General features: G+C 45.2%; 1 protein-coding gene across 2 annotated transcripts in view; it reads right to left on the reverse strand.

The window, feature by feature from the left end:
- ACSL4 (acyl-CoA synthetase long chain family member 4) overlaps nucleotides 1-2,284 on the reverse strand; it is a 76,655-nt gene extending 74,371 nt beyond the window's left edge. For both annotated transcript variants that reach the window (XM_057537943.1, XM_057537942.1), the window contains exon 1: nucleotides 2,145-2,284. The gene's annotated coding sequence lies outside the window, so the exon portion shown is untranslated. The remainder of the gene's footprint in view (nucleotides 1-2,144) is intronic.
- Nucleotides 2,285-6,656: the final 4,372 nt, after the last annotated feature.

The following is a 6,656-nucleotide window of genomic DNA, read 5'->3' on the forward strand; positions in this document are numbered from 1 at the left end:
AAGTGCCTAGCCAATTACAGTTACAAGGCAGTATGTATACATTCCCGTACAAATTTCTTAAAAGCCCTGAATGTTTAAAAAAAAGTGTGGTATGCACACCCTTCACTTGCAAGCCTAAGTTAGCAATACCTGACTTTTGTAAAATGCTTCCCAATTTATAGACTTCCACATATAGTCATTCATTTGATAAGGATGAATTAAGAATTATGCATATATAGATTGGAACTAGTGTAAGCAGATCTTTCAGAAAAACGTTCTAAATAACTAAGGATTTACCTTAGCTTATTTTAACTAAGGATTTACGGCACAGCCTTAACGCAAATTGTGATATATATATATATATATATTTTTTTTTTTTCAAATTGGGGGACTTATACGGATTATTCTGCCAACATCAAGACCCTTTGACAGATGCAAAAATGAAGAGAGGTAAAGCGACTTATTCAAGGTTATACCATCGGGAGCACTGGAACTGGCACCTGAGCCTCTCCGGAGTCCCAATTCATTTCTCTTCTCACTGAATTGGGCAAGCCTCTCCTTTCTCCACCCATCCCACCCCTACCCCAAACACTCAAACAAAAATCTTAATCTGAATCGCTTATTTTTAAAATAGGAGTTTTAGGGGGGAAATTGAATTTATTCAAGATGTTAATTGTTGCATTACACCTTCTGTGGATTTTTAGGTGTCAAATTACTTCTCCTATCAGAACAATAAGGTACTTTATTCCGTGGTGCGAGCAGACTAACAGTTTAATGTTTCATCCTCCACCTAAATGGCAGAGAGGGTGTTAATTATTACAGGAGTCTTACAAGTCTCACACTTCTTTTCAATCGTAAAGATGAGCTATATTACAATCCAAGGAAGAGGCCTCACACTATTAAAATCTTGACTGATATGCTCATTGACAGAACAGTCATTGGATCTCTGCTTACAGCCTTATGTATCAAGAGCAGTTAAAACTATTTGTTACAGGCGATATAAAAGAAAAAGTAACGTGGCAAGCAACTACCGGGAAATGAGGATTTCATCAGGTTAAATCTCCGTTATGCTGCAACATGTTACTAAGCATGAGTTTAGAGGTCCTAGAATCAAAACACTAGAAGGAACCTTCGTTCAACATCCTCATTTTTGTAAATGAGGAAACTGAGGCGTTGATTAAACCATTAACCAATAAAGCAGACTGCTTACTTTTTCAAAGGGATTCATTTAAATGCCATTTCGCCCTTATTCTCCATCTCGCCGTTTCTTAGAGGGATGATTTTTTTTTAAGGTGAAAAGAACGATTAGAGCAAAGTCATTTCAAGAGGGTGAAAAAAAAATGCCTTTGAAGGAGGAGATGGCTGGAGTGAAGAGAAGAAATGACGTCTTATTTAAAATATGTAACCCCTTAATGGGGGTTAGGCAGTGAATCATATTCTCCTCGATTCTTCTCTGTGCTATTGACATCGACCACAGTTCTTTTCTGTAGGGCAATCGAATGAGAGGAAGAGGAAGTGAATACAGCTGATGCTAAATATACAGCACCCATGGAGGACAGGGATGTAGATAGGTAGAACAGGAAAAAATAAGAGCATGTTTCTGCTAGAAACCAGCCGTTTTTCTAACCTACCGAAAGATACGGAAGCTAAGAGGATATCGGAAGCTAGGGCATCCCACAAATTCGAAGGGCGGATGCTTCTAGGGCCAGAGAGATCCCCTAGCTCTCAGATATAGAGAGACTCGAAGGGGACAAAATGGAGTTGAGGTCCAGGAGCGCCCTAAAGGTCGTTTGGAGGTCTGGCGAGCCCCTGATGTGCTCATTTGGAAAGGGTCATGGCAAAGCCTAGTACCCCGATCGGGAAGATGCTTTTGGCTCTCGGAGGGCGGTGAGCGGCAGGAAGAGGCAGGCCAGGGTCTCGAGGACCCCAGACCTCAGCAAAGGAGATGATACCGGGACCTCGGGAATCTTCCCGGCCCCGGAGGAGGCGGGAGGGAAGAACGCCCGGACTCCAGAAGAAAGCGAGCGGATTCCGGTAATGGAAACGTCCCCTCTACCTCCTCCGGGCTCTGGTGTGGGACGACAGCTTGGCCGGAGCGGGGGCTCCGGCACAGCGACAGGGCAGGGGTTGCCGGGGCAGGAGCCACGCCGGCTGGGGTTACTCACCGGAGGCGCTGCCTGCGGCGTCTCCGCAGCCGGCCAAAGCTCGACACGCGCGAGGCTGATGGAAAGGAGCCGCGTGCCCGCTAGCGCTGGGGCGAGGAGGGGCGCGCCACGGAGGCCGGAGAAAAAGCCGCAGCGGCGCGCGCACACACGGAGGGCCGGCGGAGGAGAAGGCGGAGCGAGGCGCAGCGCGGCGCGGGCCCGGAAAAGACGCGCCCGGAGGGGCGGGCGGAGCGGGGGCGCGCGGTGGTGTGGCACAGCCGGCCGAATCGCCGGCGAAGGCGCGCTCGGCCCACCCACGCTCCCGCCTCCGCTCACCCCGACGTCAGCCGAAAAGGAGGGCCCGAGCGGGCCGCTAGCGGCGGGGGGGTGTTCGGTGTGCTCCGGGGGAGCTGAGCCCGCTAACGGCTCCCCGCGGGCTCACCGCAGGGTCCAGCTCCAGTCCCCGGGGCCGGGTGATTGAGCGTGTTTTCGGGAGGTCCGGGCGCCTGATTTCAGCGAGGTGCACAATGGACCCACTCCCGCACCTGCGCTCGCTTCCCAGGACTCCACCCCAGAATGAAAGTTCCCCTCGGGTTGTCTTCCAGCTGCCCTTTCAAGATATTCATCTTGGGACTTCACTGCTCTTCCTATAGAGATAGATCTTAACGTTCTTTGCCTAAGACATCCTGCTTCTCCAAGCCCCAGCTAACGCCTCTCTTCCCTTTATCTCGCCTCTCACTGCGTTAAGACCCCATCCAGCCATCCCCACTTATGAAATATCACAAGAATGCAGGGTTTTCACTTAATGCCTTGCATTTCCACGGTGGTATAATGGCAAAAGAGCTCATAACTGATAAGGAAATGTCACCGCAGCACTATGACATCTTACTGGCCCCGACTGTTGCTTCTGAGCCAGTCCTACAAATACTGTTCCTAAGAGATTCAAGAAATTGTTGTTAAAAATAAAATGCTGGCGAACTGTCTCGGGGTTTCAAAAGAGACAGACCATAATTGCAAATGAGCCACGACAAACTGCCAAGAATATATCACCAAAAGAAAGAAAATGCCAGTATGCTTCCAGTTGTCTGATGCATGATGGAGGACTAGCTTCCTCTTCTTGCTAGGAATGGACATGTCATTTCACTTGCTGTTTTGTATTTTCCCATAGAATTACTGGAGGTAACAACGTGTGTGTTTGTGTGCGTGTGTGTGTCTGTGTGTGTGTGTGACCACCTCAGATTACAGGCTAGAGTTGTTCTTAGAATTTAGTATGCATCTGAATCATCTGGGGTGATTGTTAAAATATGGATACCTGGATCTGAGCAGGGCTGAGAAATATGAATCTTTAATAAGCATCTCAGGTGACACTGTACGTGGTTGGAGGCCCACAGTTGGAGAGCATAGAGCTACAGCCTTTGTATGTTACTTCTTTGAAGTGGGATTACTCATCCAATTTACAACAGGCCCACCCACTTATATATAATATGCCTATGAATTTTGCTATGGCAGTCACATAACTTCCTTTTTCGAGATTGACCTAGAAAGTTCAGGACTTCAAACAACAAGTTTAATTGTCATGTTTATTTACAAGATCTTGTTGTAATGCCAGAAATAACTAATCATTTCTCAGCTATATAATTCACTGGGTACCTATAGTGACAGAGCACTGTCATGTACAGTAGGGTTAACACAAACGAAATCAAAGAAATGATCATCCCTGTCCTCAACAAACTTAGTGTCTAGTGGTGGAATTAAAACACAGACACAGAACAGACCCAGTGTAGCACATATATCAGACCAAAATGAAAAAGAACACGTAATGAAAGAGTACTCTTGTCAATTTCCTTTACTAGCAGTCACTGAGCCCAGACCTTTTCAATTAGGTAACTTCCTCTGAACACTGAGTCAGTCCTAGGTTACTGAAGTTCCTCCAACTTTACGAGGTATAAAGGGAAGAGCCTGAAGCTATCAGTTTTTGTTTGTATGTATGAATATGTCTACATATATACCTATGTATAAGGATGTCTGTAAATATAGATATAGAGGTACTTATCAGACAAGAAACTAGTTGAATTTTCAAGATCGTTATCACTTACACTATTCATTAATGCTGACGGTTCTGGCTACCTTTATCACCTACTGTACCCCACCTTTTCCTCTCCAGTTAACCACATCCCGGGTGAAGAGGATAAAAGAGCTACATCTCCAAAAAGGAAACCAAGTGTATCCACACTATTTCTAGCTGCTCTTTTTTCACTTTTTCAGGGTCAAAATAAACCTTGCTTAATTTCTTATCATCAGAAACCCTCCAGAACAACTACCCAGGAACAAAACATTCCCCCAGCCAACTGTCTGACATTTTAGAGAGAACATTTGCACCATTGTTTACTAGTTTGGAAGACAGGGGATTATTATCCCTAGTTTACAAATAGAGAAACAGATGCAGGTTAAATGACTTGTCTAGTCATACAACTAACTAGTAGCAGAGCCTGGATTTCCTACCACAGTTCCCAAGACTCCTAGACCAGGGTGCCTGCCACTACATCAGGCTTCCTAGGTAATAAGTTTTGCCCAGAACTACTAGTCCAGTTAGAAACAGAAGAGATAAACATATGAAAATGGAGAAGAGTTAGGAAAATGTACAGTGCAATTGACAGATTCAAAATACAACATAAAAGGCACCGAAAGCATGGAAATTAAACTGAAGGCAAACAGAATTTACCAAGACAGCTCTGTTAGCAGGTACTGATATATATAGGCCTTGCCCATTTTACTCTCCTGTAACAAGAAGCTGAAACAGATAGCCAGGCCGCTCTTGGCATTAGTTATTTATGGAAGGGCAGAAAACAACTGTTCTTCATTGACTGTGTAACAAGCCTTTGCATGTTAAACATACTTCACATGTTTGTAAAATAGTAATTTCCTTTTTGGTCCCACGATAAGCAGCAGGACTTTATAATAATATTTGCATAGACAAATGATGTTATGCTTTGTCATTCATGAGACCTTTTTTTTTTCTCAGACCCAATAACCAAGCCAAATATTGTCTTCAATGGCATGTCTGAAACAACTGGTGAAATCAGAAACCTAGGCAGAAGATGCTCTCACTGTGAACATAAATAATAGCCTAGGCTACTCCTTTCAAAAATGGCCAAAGCCACTGCAGCTAGATTTAATGTCATTTTTTGAGAAATGACTTTATCTTTTCAAACAACCATTTCTTGTCATTCCAGTACATTTCACTGGCTTTTAAATTAATTGAAAAGCCAAAACAAATGGAAAGACATTGAACGCATCTGGATGGGAAAACACGGTATAGTAAAAACTCAGTTCTTCCCAAATTCATCTGTAAAGTCCAAATCAAAATCCCAGCAGGGTTTTAATGAAACTTGAAATTACTGTCTCTCATTAACTCATTCTTTCTCTTTTGAAAAACGAATTCCTATCCCCTTTAAATAAAATCCTCCACAATATCCTTGCAAATTGCTTTAGCAACCTTCCCAAAAAGAAAAAAAAAAAGAACAAAATATTCATATTATCCATAAGACCAGAGGCAAATTCATGGGCAGTGGTAGTCATCAAATATGCAAAAAGTTACCTTTTGTACATTTTGCCCATTTTCTGTAGTGATTCTAGCCCAGTAATGTTAGGGGAAAAGGTCATCAATATCATAACTCACCTTAAATCTCTATTTTCCTTTCCTTTTCACATACAAGAATATTTGATTTCATCACCCATTCTTAAAAGACAAGGCAAAGGGCTTCCCTGGTGGCGCGGTGGTTGAGAGTCTGCCTGCCAATGCAGGGGACACGGGTTCGAGCCCCGGTCTGGGAAGATCCCACATGCCGCGGAGCAGCTGGGCCCGTGAGCCACAATTGCTGAGCCTGCGCGTCTGGAGCCTGTGCTCCGCAACGAGAGAGGCCGCGACAGTGAGAGGCCCGCGCACCGCGGTGAGGAGTGGTCCCCGCTCTCCGCAGCTGGAGAAGGCCCTCGCACGGAGACGAGGACTCAACACAGTCATAAATAAATAAATAAAAGAACGTGAATTTCTTTAAAAAAAAAAAAAAAAGACAAGGCAAATTTTTAAATTTTTAAATGTGCCTTACTCAGAATCATTGACTACTAGAGTCAGGAGGCCACATAGAGTCAGAGTAGCAGGAGGAAAACTATTTGGGCTTTGGACTTGGACCACCCTAGACCGAGTTATATAACCTCTTCTGAGCCTCAGCCTCCTCATCTGTAAGTTGAGGATAATAATGGTACCTCATGGGGCTTCCCTGGTGGCGCAGTGGTTGGGAATCCGCCTGCCAATGCAGGGGACACGGGTTCGAGCCCTGGTCTGGGAGGATCCCACATGCCGCGGAGCGGCTGGGCCCGTGAGCCACAATTACTGAGCCTGCGCGTCTGGAGCCTGTGCTCCGCAACAAGAGAGGCCGCGACAGTGAGAGGCCCGCGCACCGCGATGAAGAGTGGCCCCCACTTGCCGAAACTAGAGAAAGTCCTCGCACAGAAACGAAGACCCAACCCAGCCAA

The sequence above is a fragment of the Balaenoptera acutorostrata genome, chromosome X, assembly GCF_949987535.1.
Source record: "Balaenoptera acutorostrata chromosome X, mBalAcu1.1, whole genome shotgun sequence".
Lineage (NCBI taxonomy): Eukaryota > Metazoa > Chordata > Mammalia > Artiodactyla > Balaenopteridae > Balaenoptera > Balaenoptera acutorostrata.